Raw genomic sequence first — 12,710 nt, 5'->3', positions numbered from 1 at the left:
GGGCCAGGCTTAGATTTTAAAAAATAAATATGGTAACTGAAATTATGGTAGAAAAATAAAATCATAAGAGAAGAGTAATTTGGACGTAATCAAATTTTTAAGTTTATTATCTGGGAATAGAATAAAAACAGAATCAGAGTTGAAATGAGGTAACAGTGGAAAAATATGGACAGAATCAGAGTTGAAATTAGGTAACAGTGAAAAAATATGGACGTTTGATCGTGGCTGAATATTAATAAATATTAAATGGGTGAATGAAGAAATTTGGATGGTCAGAGTTGAAATGAGGTAACAGTGACAAAATATGGACGTTTGATCGTGGCTGAATATTAATGAATATTAAATGGGTGAATGAAGAAATTTGGATGGGGGAAGTGGGCCAAGGCCCAATTTCAAACCAATTAGGTTTATTAGGTTTAGGTTTTTAGTTTTTTTGCTATCTTCTCTTTCTTCATGCAACCAACACGCCACTGCACAACTCCTTTCTTCTCCTTCTTTCTTCTCTTTTCTCTCTTCTCCTGCTGTCCGAGATTTTCGCCACAAGCGCTCCGCAACCGCCACCCGCCACACACAAAACGGTTGCCACGAGCCGCCACGGAAATTTCGATTCGCCCCCGCCTTGTTATGGCGGCTGGCCGAAAAACCGCTACCGGTTTCCGCCATATCGGCGCCATGGCCGATATTAAACAACACTGATGGAAACATAAACATATGGTTGATCTTGGTTTTACTCTATTATATAAAGCTTTTCTATTGCATAAATCTTCTCTAGCTCTAAACTTTTGGGCTTATGGCTTTATATATTTGTTTATCTTATTAATAGACTTCCTACAACTTCTTTAAAATTTATTGTTCCTTATTTTATACTCTTTGGTAAAGATCCAGATTTTGCTTGTTTCAAAGTTTTTGGATGTGCATGTTTTCCTCTTTTAAAACCTTGTCATTTTCATAAACTTGATTTTCGGTCAGAGGAGTGTATATTTTTAAGGTATTCTCAAATACATAAAGGCTATAAATGTTTGTGCCCTAATGGTAAAGTTTACATTTCAAAGGATGTTCGGTTTAATGAAGAAGAAATTTTTTACACTTGTCTTTGTGCTAACACTCCTAATATTGTGTACATTTTTAAGGTATTCTCAAATACATAAAGGCTATAAATGTTTGTGCTCTAGTGGTAAAGTTTACATTTCAAAGGATATTTGGTTTAATGAAGAAGAAATTCTTTACACTTGCCTTTGTGCTAACACTCCTAATACTGTTAAAGATTTGGAGTAGTATTTCACTTGGAATCCTAATCTTACACCCCATCACATGTTTACCATTGTGACATCTAATCTTGTTTTTGTTAGCTTACAACAACATTCATCATTTTCTATATTTATGTCTTATACTGCTCCTACTACTAATAATAATGAAGCTTGTCAGAATATTACTATAATGGTTGTCAAAATCATGACCCAAAATGTAAGATAGTACGATACTACGATCTTTTGCATCCTCTCCGATCTCATTCCACTTAAAACATGCGATCTTCAAGGATCGTGTTGGATCCCCGTTGTAAATCGCAACTCGGTTGGGAGCGGCGATTCCGGTGATGCAGTCCCTTCCTATTGTGATAGTGCTTCTCTTGCAATCCCTTCCAACAATGAGGAAAGATGATCAGATAGACCTTGTGGCGGCAGCGGCAGCGCCCTCTATCAACGGCGACTCTTGCAACATCGACTCTCACGGCAACATCGACGACGACTTTTCGCATCTCACAATAGCAACTTTCACATCTCGTAGTAACAACTTTTGCATCTCACACAACCTCTCTTTGTGAGGGTGACGAAACTAAGACACATTTTTAAAACCTTAAATCTTTAACCTAATCTTTTAAACTTCCAAAAGCCCAATTTTAAAAGCCCATTTTTGAAAAGTAAAAACCTACGCCATAAAAGCTGTACCATGAAACCTATAGAGTAAAAGTTGCATGTAAAAGTAAAAAGTTACTATCTCCCTCTCTCTTACGTTTAAAAAAGTGGCATTTAACATTAAAAAAATAAAAAAGTGGGATTAAAAAATAATAGCCCCTATTATTCCCTCCTTTTATTAGATTAAAAAATATGCTCTTTAAAGATTAAGAAAATATTTTACATATGAATTTTAGGTGACAATAAAATTTGTAGGATCTTATGATCCATGTTACAATCTTCCGATTTACGATTTATATTTTCCTTTCTCATCTTGAGTAAGATCTCGATTTTGACTACCATGATTATTATTCCTACTAATATTCATCCCATGCAGACTCCGTCTAAGTCTGGTATTATCTCACACAAAGTTTGTCCTTCCCTACTTCTTTCTCATTGTGAACTGAAAGTTGTGAAACAATCTTTGAAATATGGTAATTGGTCTACTACAATGTAACGAGAATATGATGCTCTCATCAAGCAACATACTTGGGATTTAGTTCCTTTACCCTTTAATAGACAGGCAATTAAGAGTAAATGGGTGGTTTGAGTCAAGGAAAATGTAATGGTTTAATTAATAAATACAAAGCAAGAATGATGGCATCAGGTTTTCATCAAATACATGGATTTGATTTTCATGAGACATTCTCTCAAGTTGTGAAACTTGTCACAATTAGAGTTGTCATCACTCTTGTTTCCTATGGATGAAAATTGTTTCAGATAGATGTTAATAATGTATTTTTAAATGGCTTTCTTGAGGGAATTGTTTATATGGTTCAACCACTTAGCTTTGAAGTGAAAGATAAGACTCTTGTTTGTAAATTAAATAAAGCTATATGTGGTCTCAAGCAAGCAACTCGTCAGTGGTTTCATAGACAACAAACACTTCACCAACTTGGCATTATCAGCCATACCTATGACTCATCTCTATTTGTTTACAGAAAACAATTACAAGTAGTTTATTCTCTGGTTTATGTAGATAATATTGTCATCGCTAGTAACTCTCCTGAACTCATTCATTCTATTACATCAAACTCCATGTTGCTTTCTCTTTGAAAAAACAGAGATGACTGGACTATTTTCTTGGTCTTGAAGTCAAATACTTATTTGATACATCTATTTTCATGACTCAAACCAAATATATAAGAGATTTGCTACGCAAAACAAATATGTTGAAGCTATCCTATTTCTTCTCCAATGGTAATTAATTGTAAGGTTTCTAAACATGGAGTTGATTTATTTTCTCATATACATATCTATCATGGGTGCTTTTTACTATGTCACCCTGACTCGCCCTAAAATTAGTTATGCTATGAACAAGATTTACCAGTTCACGGCTAATCTCTCAAATCTCACTATACCATTGTTAAACATATTATGAAGTATCTCAAATTTTAATCACAATTTTTCATCACACTTTTTAATCATTTGGTTTAATCACAATTTTTATGTTAAATTTTTAATCAATTCACTTTAAAATATTCAAATAGGTATGTTTGTCTCTTTCACTTAAACAATGTCACATAAATCAGAAGCATAAACATAGTTGCAACTAGAAGACTTATTTTAGATGATCTTTCTTGTCAACAAGTGCCCCATAAAGATTTGAATGAACCAGAGATATCTGAACCCACACTTCTATTGATTCAAATTGAAACTTGAATTTTTCACTTCTCAAAAATAACAAGAAACAATGTCCCTTCACTTTTTACCTCAACAATAAAAATCAATAGTCAAAGAAAAAAAGTAAAAATGGACAATGATAAATATCTTCTATCAACTCTAACAAAACGACAACTTTGCACTTAATTTTTCAATTAGAACCACTTAATTTAAGTTGTTAGATAGATCTAACGTTTCATAACTATGATAGAGAGAGCATGTTAAAAGAGATAATCATTTTTCATTATATTATTGGATCTTTTTTCTTTTTATGAAATAAGTTAGGGACTAAATGAGACAATAAATATTATAGAAATAAAAAGTTTCAATTTTTTTTTGGCAGAAACTAAAACTAAAAATATATTTATAAAACATCAAACACATTTGAACTTTTCCAATTTCTGTGAGTTACAAGGAAGCACTAGTTTTCCAAGTAATAAATAAATGGATAAAGTATGTTTTTACTATTGAATTTTTTTTCCTACTCAAATAAAATAATTGAAATTTTTAGTTAAAGAATGTGATATCCTATAAAATAGTATAAAAGTATTGGTGGTTTTATAAAAACTAGAACACTACAATATTTTAATATTAAAGAGTTAAGTTATATAAAGGTCTCAATAATTGAAGTTCATTTATATAAAATCATCGTCTCTCTACAACCAAACTCTTTAAACTTTCTCTGACTTCTCTCTAATTTATCTCACTTATTCTTCATCTCTTACATAATCAAGAATCGCAGTTGTAATCATTGTGAAGAGCTTTACGAAACCACCTGATCAAAGAGTCAAGTAGAGTAAGTCACATTTTGGCCCTCTTTTTAAGTTTTAAGCCCTAGAGTTGCATGTGGTTCTAGAGCCATGCATGTGACTTAAGGTTGTCATTGACGACTCTATGTTACTCTCTAATCTTAATGGTAGGCTTAGAACTTTAATTATGGTTTTCGTTGTTTATCTAGGGGATCCCGTGTGGTTTGGTATTCTAGGAAATCCTTGTTTGGGCAAAAACGTTTTTGGCTAAGGTGAGGCAAGTTAATTTTAGTTATTTCATGTTGAATTTCGTTTTAACTACCGATTGTATGATGTATTTGTGTTTCTAAACCTGAAATTGCATTGTTTATTTGAATTGAGTGATTGGGTTGCATAAAACATCTTGAAGGGAAATTTGTTAAATTGGTATATTTTGATGGCTGGTTTAGAATGACTTTAATACTAATTGATGTGCTTGTAACTTGTAGGATATGTGGAATGGCATTTTGGTATGGTTGCATTGTCAAACTGCAAGATTTTAAGAATGAATTAGAAAGCATGAGTGTGGGTGTGTGTGTCGTGAAATTATGGACTATTATAGCTTATGGGTTTGAATTTTCATATAGTATGAGCGAGTGGTAATGTGTGATTTTGGTTACTATTGATCGAATTTCGAAATGTGGCTTAAAATTTGATTTTGGATTGCCTAACTGGTTGGTGAGGTTGGTGTTGGCTTAAATATGTAGGTTTTTTTGTATCGACAGACCAATTTGGCTCTGGTAATCGATTACATCTCGTTGGTAATCAATTAATACTTGCATAATTGTGTTATCTTCAAAAATATGACTTTGGTAATCGATTATAGCATATTTGTAATCGATTACCAGTTGTAGAGTTGTGTTTTTCTATTCTAAGTCGCATTGAGAAAATTTGGATTCCTGCTTCGTTAACCGTCAGATTGAGCTGAAATTTTGACAGCTGATCTTAGAAACATGATTCTTTACTTTAACCGGTGGGATCTTTGATTTGATGTATGTAGTTAGAAATTTGAGTCTCTTATGTTTGATTTTGGAATAAAAGAAAATATATGGTTGTTTATAGAATTTTTTATGGATTAAATGATGAATATGCAGAAGTACAATGATCTATGAAACTGCGGTGATGTGGGCTTGTTAATGGTGTGATCATGTATGAAAAAGTATGATGATTGTAATTGATCACAAACATGATATTGCTTAATATGGATGAATACAAATATGAGTGATTGTTTGGTATTTTGAATTTGATATGGAATCATGTTTGTGGATGAAACTATGTGTTTGGCGTAATTCTAGAGGTCTCATGCATAGATTCTTTGGTGGCATATGTGTTTGTCGTAATTCTAGGGGTCTGGTGTGAAAATTCTCTGGTGGTGTACGTATTTGGCTTAATTCCAGGGTCTCGTGTGTAGATTCTCTAGTGGCGTATGTGTTTGGCGTAATTTCAGGGGTCTCGTGTGTTGATTCTTTAGTGGCATATGTGTTTGGCATAATTCTAGGATTCTTGTGTGTAAGTTCTATGGTGGTGTTCCTATAGTAAATTCGGACATCGAGTTTAGTATTCTAATTTACTTAGGTGTCTATGAATGGTGTGATGACTGTATCCCCTATGTTTTGAATTGGTTGAGATATTAAGTTATAAACTATCTATGTATGTTCTTGTTAGCATTAGCTTACCCTCTTTTTTTTATTGTTGTGTGTTTTCTTTACCTTTGCGATGATCGTCATTTTGGCATGAGTAGAGGATGTTTCATGAGCTAGTGGTAATAGCTAGTAAGAGTGGATGCGCTTTGGGGTAGTGTCTGTTTTCTTGGTTTGTTAGATGTACATAATGTAAGACCCGGGAAAAATTAATTAATTAAATAATTAATTAATTAATAAATACGGGTAAAAGGCGCCTTTATGGCATTAATTGTGGTTTAATGTGATGTGGAAAAGTACTAGCTCAAATGGTTGAGAGTACCTTGGTTGTGTGAGAGGATTTGGGTTTGAGTCCTATGTATGTCAGTTATCTGTGGTTATTTTATTATTACCTTTTTATAATATGTATGTGTATGGGATTGATGATGTAAGTTGTTTTTGATTGGAAGGTATCACCAAATATGAATTGGCATAGTGGTTGTGCTTTGGCCTTATGTATGGGAGGTCACGGGTTCAAACCTTGGTGGGTAAAGCATAAGCTTTATTTTTGCTAATTATTAGATGTGGCGTGAATGTGAAAGGGTAAAGAAAACCTAGCAGAAGGGTAACCAGTAGGGGCTGAAAAATCAACTCACTAGAGAACTTGAATAGCCATTAAGCCCACACTAAAGCCAATCCTGTTTTATTTTTATAACCCATTTTAAAGGCACCTATAAAAGCAAAACTTTAGGTAAAGGTAAGGGTTTTGCCAATTGTGGTGGACTGCTAGAGTGAGAAGCACGAATTGGAGAGTGTGAGAAGAGTTGAGTGTGCAAGGGCTGGACCAAGAGGGAGAGCGCGAATCTAGAATTCCTCATCTCAAACTTTAATCCAATAATCCAGGTTAGGGGTGCTGAGTTTATTGTACGAATATTGTATGTGCATCTGCGTTTTTGTCAATTGGTTGAAGTGTTGAATGAATTTTTTTGTAAAAGGTGCAATGTGTGAGAGAACTTGGTTGGTTGATCATGCGCATAAAGTCTTTTTGTGTTTGGTGTAATTTTATGAGGGTCTTTGGTACTGTATGTGGCTGTGTATTGTCAAACCCTCCCGGTTTGGTGAATCAAATGGGAGATATACCATGTTCATAATATGTGTTGTTGATTTTAACGTATTGGGTTCTGTTGTTGTTGTGAGTGTACGTATTCTGGTTGTTTTTGCGTGTGATCAGAGGGGGGTTTCTGCAATTTTCGCCCAAGCGAGTCCATCTCGCCTAGGCGAGAGATGCAGGGTCTCGCGTTGAGTATTGGTTCGCCTAGGCGACCCAGTATCGGTGTTGAGCGAACTGTCTCTCGCTCAGGCGAGAGGCGCTCGCCTAAGCGGAATCGTGAAGTGAGATGAGGGTTCTGAGCGCGATTTCTCATCTAAGCGAGGGTTCGTGGGTTTTGAGCGAACTAGGGTCTCGCTTAGGCGAGATGACCTCGCCTAAACGAGATGTAATGGTCAGATGTGGTGTTTTGCGTGTATTTTAGCCCAGGCGAGTTGAATTGTGTTTTTGGGCGAGGGATGAACTAGCCCAAGCGAGAGGATCTCGCCTAAGCGAGATAACTTGGTGTTGTTGCTGTTTTAAGCTCGCTCAGGCGAGGTGGGCTAGCCTAAGCGAGGTTGGGGGCTTAGCTTGGGCGAGAGGTCCATAGCTTAAGCGATTTTATGCAAGTTACTATGTTTCATGTGGTTATGAGTGTGTGTTCTGGTTGTTTATCATAAAGATGGATTGTATATGTATGTGGTGTGATGTTTGGGCTTGAAGGACTAAGTCCATTAGGGGGTCTGGGATGTGCTCGGTGGTTGGACACATGATGGGCATGGAACTGGTTGAGTTCCCATCGGCTACTATTGGGCGAGGAGTCTTTAGTATGGTGATTGTATGTGTCGGGCGCACGATGGGCAAGGAACTGTGATGTTCCCGTCGGCTACTATTGGGCGGGGAGTCCATAGTATGGTGATTGCGTGTGTGTCAGGGTCCAAGTGAGAGACTTGGATGCTTTACTACAGATGAGGAGTCTGTAGGGCAGGACTATGAGCGGGATAGGCTTATAGGGTTGGACCACGAGAGAGTTAGTTTCGTGGGAGCATAGGGAAGTCCCAAGACCTAGTTCATGCATATGACTCATGAAGGACTATGAGGTCATGGTTGGGTGATTTGGAAATTATGAGTTCGTACTTATATTATTTTGGGTGGGGAAGCATATTTATTTCATATATATCTGTTTATGTTTTATTGTGCATAGCTCACCCTATATGTGTGTGTATGGCGATGATCGGATAATTTATTATCCGGGAGCAGATGATGTGACAGGTGAGCCAGGAGCTGCTTAGAGACGGAGAGCGTGGGCCACTTGGGATTTTGAAAGAAACTTTACTGTTTTGTTTTTGATGTAAATATTTTCTATGTTAAATTTTAATATCATTTGTAAATAACGCTTTGGTACATTTGGATTATGTATGGTACTAATTATGATTTGAAATTTCCCGCGTTTTTGGAAAATAGTTATAATTAATGTGGTATTTATTTTAATTGGAAAATTTATTTATTTAAAATAAGTAATATTCCTTAGGGATGTTACACATAATATAGAATATTTAGTATAGCTCGTGGTCTGATGACATTTTCTAAAAAAATGAAAAATGTCTATAGAAGATTTTGGAGGAACTTAATTGTTAAAGACTATGACTATTGCTATGATTTTGTATTTGTGTATGTCTAGATCTCCTTCCTATGGTTAGGTTTGTTCTATACTCAATTATATATAACCTGAGATAGTAATAACGCTTATTCCCTTGGGGTGTTACATTTTTTGTATCAGACGCAATTCATCCTTAGGATAACCTGTGGGTATTGGGTTTGTCATGTCATTTCTATATAAGTGTTTGAACTTAGATTGTAAATATGGTTATCAAGCTAAAACTATTAGGAAAGAAATGATCTTAATGGAGTAATGAGAGTGCAAAGTCATGGCTACATCCAATATGTTTTCCTTCTTAATTCTTAAAGTTTGTGGAGAAGTGTGACAAACAATAGGTAGTTGGAAGAAAGTAGATTATGTAGTCAGTAGATGTTGAGATAGTATATGTTGAAGAGTTTGCTTGTTAAAAGAAAGGTTGTAGTTTAAGTTTTGGTTTCAACATCGACTTTTAGTTAAGTTATCACCTTTGTGGTTTTTGTGTAGTGTTGAATAGTGGTGGAGGAATGCAAATATAAGGTTAAATTGATATGGTTACCTTTACCGAAGATGGAGAAAGTCTTTGAGGCAGCATCTTGCCTCGAAGAATGAGTTATTTGTTGCCTATTGGTAGGCATGGAAAGTTGAGTTCTGATTTTGGGGATTTGTTGAGATGTTGGAGTCCAAAGGTAAGGCGTTGGACAAAGCGAGCTTCAAGAAATTTTCTTGAAATCAGATACCACAAGTTTTGCAAGAGGAGTTGAGTTCAGAAGTTAGAATAAGAGGGAGATATTGGTGTGCGTGCTACATAGCAAGGTTTGAGTAATCAACTTGGTTTTACACCTAGGCAAAGCTTGAGGTCTAAAGATGGAGAGTTATGGAAGGTTTAAGGTTAAAGATGAAAAGAGTAGATACCTTGGAGTGTATAAGGAAGACCATTCTTTTGTATGGAGGAAGTAGAGCTTAGAGGATCAGTTAGGCAGGGTGGTGTTTCCTAAGTAGGGAAAAATAGTCTTTTGATGAGGATGAAGTATTATAGGGGTTTATGCCAAGTTCAACATCAGTAGAAGGTGGCTGGATCTTCTCAACAGTATTGGCATCAAAGTCAAGGGTGGAAGGGATGTTCCAAGTAAGGAGGCTCGCATGGGATGAAGGTTTGAACTCGGGCGGAGATGCAATGTATAATGTGTTAAAAGGAAAGGCACATCGCCAAGTTTTGTCCTCAAGGGGAGGGATAGGTAGTGCTATCAAAGCACATCCAAATGAGGAAAGAGATGGAAGGTCTCAAGTAGTGAAAAAGGGTGTTCACAATGGTTATTGTTAAAGTGGCTAGTCAAGAATAAATGCAAAAGGTCTTATTTGTGAAAGAGTTTCTAGACATTTTTCAAAGCAAGTGTTAGGACTACCACCTAGAGGAGAGGAGGAGTTCACTATTGACTTGGTGTTGGGAGTAGGACCATTGTCAATAGCTTTTTATAAGATGGCTCTTGCCGAGTTTGTGAGGTTGAAGAAGTGGTTGTTTGTCAAGCTATCCACTTGGAAGTTTAGACTAAGGAAAGTGTATCTCTTAGGGTTGGTGGATCTGATGAGTGGAAACAGTGAGAAGGAAGAGAAGTTTTAAGGGTGTCATTGAAGGAAGAAGCTTCAAGTGTCTTATCGGTTTTATAAGTTTGTGGGAATGTGTATTGATGCAGAGTGGCGACGAAAGGATGGTAGGTTATGTTTCTCAGTAGTGGGAGGTCCTTGAGAAGAAAGAAGGAATTATTTAAAACAACCAAGGTGTTATCCTTATGAGGTTAGTAGAAAGGTGTTCTAAATGATCACTAAGAGTTAGAAGTAATGGGTTGATCAGAAGAAGGTGGACAAGAAACGAAGGAAGTAAATCAAGTTCTTAAAGGATATGTTCTTCAGAGTGGTGTCATCTTATTAGCGAAAATGTGATAATAGATGTTTTAAGCAGAAAAAGGATTCAAGTTGTTGGTTTAATTTTAGAGAAGTAAAATTAGTATGATAGTTTAAGGATCTAAGCTTGGAGTAAAGTTGTGAGGAGGCTTCATTAGTGTAAGCATGTGTCTATAACTAATGAGTTCCTTAAAATGGTTAAAGGAAGGTCATTGTGTGATCTTAGTTTGAGACATATCATAAGGTTGTTAGGCACCGATCAAATTAGAGATTTCAAGATGAGAGAAGATGAGTTCTTAGGTTCAAAGGGAGGAGTTTGTGCTTCTACAAATGATAAGTTAAACAAGGATGTTGCTGAGAGATGATAGCATATTAGTGGGTTAGAAAGCAAAGGTGAAACATCTGAGATCAGGTGGTATGATACAACCGTTTTAGGTGTTAGGGTGGAATTGAGATGACAACGCTATGGACTTTGTTACCCATTTGCCACAAATAATTAAGGCCACGGAGTTGTTTTGGGTGGTGATGAATAGTTGACGAATAGTGTTATCTTCCTACTAGTGAATCCTGGAATGCTTATCTCCAAGCCAACTCAATTGTATATGAACGAGATAGCAAGGGTATAGGAAGTATCATCAAGTGCCATATTGAACACAAACCCTAGGTTCACTTTCCATTTTGCCAGATGCTACAAAGTGCGTAAGGAGCTGTTTGAGGATGATTTTGCCTATCATTCTCCATCGGATAGGCAATTTGAGAAGACACTTTAGTCACTTGAGGATTTGTTAAGAACATTTGTTTTGGAGGTTGGTGAGGTATAAGAAAAGGAGGATTTGTTTGTGACGGGGATTGAGTAGTGTCAGGTCAAACAACTTAGAGGAAGAACAATCAGTGATGATAAAGGAATATAAAACCAAGCAATCAAAGGGAAAGGCAACCAATTTAGACCATTGAACACTAGAACAAATAGCACAAGGGTCAGGTTTTGAGTTGGTACGAGTGTGGTGGAACACTAGGTCAGGCGATGTCATGTGGGAGTTAAAAGAAGGAATGAGAGAACCTCATCCTCACCCTTTCCCTAGCAAGTCATTTTTCGAAGTCGAAAAATTTTCTTGTTGGGAGAATATGATTCCTTATAAAATAGTATAAGAGTATTGGTGGTTTTATTAAGAATAGAGAACTACAATATTTTAATATTAAAGGGTTAAGTTATATAAAGGTTTTAATAACTAAAGTTCATTTGTATAAAATCACCATCTTTCTACAATCAAACTTTTTAAACTCTTTCTGACTTCTCTCTAGCTTATCTCACTCATTCTTCATCTTTTTTATGATCAAGAATCACAATTGTAATCCTTGTGAGGAGCTCTATGAAACCACCCAATCAAAGAGTTAAGTAGAGTAAGTCACATTTTTGCCATTTTTTTAAGTTTTAAGCTCTAGAGTTGCATGTGGATATAGAGGCATGCATGTGACTCAAGGATGCACTTTGATCTTAATGGTAGGCTTAGAACTTTAATTATGGTTTTCGTTGTTTGTTTAGGGAATCTCATGCATTTTGGTGTCTTAGGAAATCCTTGTTTGAGGAGAAACGTCTTTAGCTAAGGTGAGCGAAGCTAATTTTAGTTATTTCATGTTGAAATTTGTTTTAATTGTTGGTTCTGCAATGAATTTGTGTTTCTGAACCTAGAATTGCATTGTTTATTTGAATTGAGTGGTTGGGTTGCATAAAACATGTTGAAGATGACATTTGTAAAATTGTATATTTTGATGGTTGAAATTTGTTGAAATTGGTTTCTTTTGTTGAGAATTGGGGGTTCTTATGGTATGTACTGCAATTATGATTATGGTTGTTGGTTTGGAATGGCTTTAATGTTAAATGATGTTCTTGTAAATTGTATGATATGTGGAATGGCATTTTGGCATGGTTTGCACTATTAAAATGCAAGATTTTAAGAATGAGTGTGTGTATGTGTGTGTCTTGAAATTTTGGATTGTTATGGGTTATGGGTTATGGGTTTGGATTTTCATATAGTATAAGCAAGTGGTAATGTGTGATTTTGG

This window comes from Vigna unguiculata, chromosome 5 (genome assembly GCF_004118075.2).
Source record: "Vigna unguiculata cultivar IT97K-499-35 chromosome 5, ASM411807v1, whole genome shotgun sequence".
Lineage (NCBI taxonomy): Eukaryota > Viridiplantae > Streptophyta > Magnoliopsida > Fabales > Fabaceae > Vigna > Vigna unguiculata.
The sequence above is the reverse complement of the archived record's forward strand: the minus strand, read 5'-3'. Positions refer to the sequence as shown.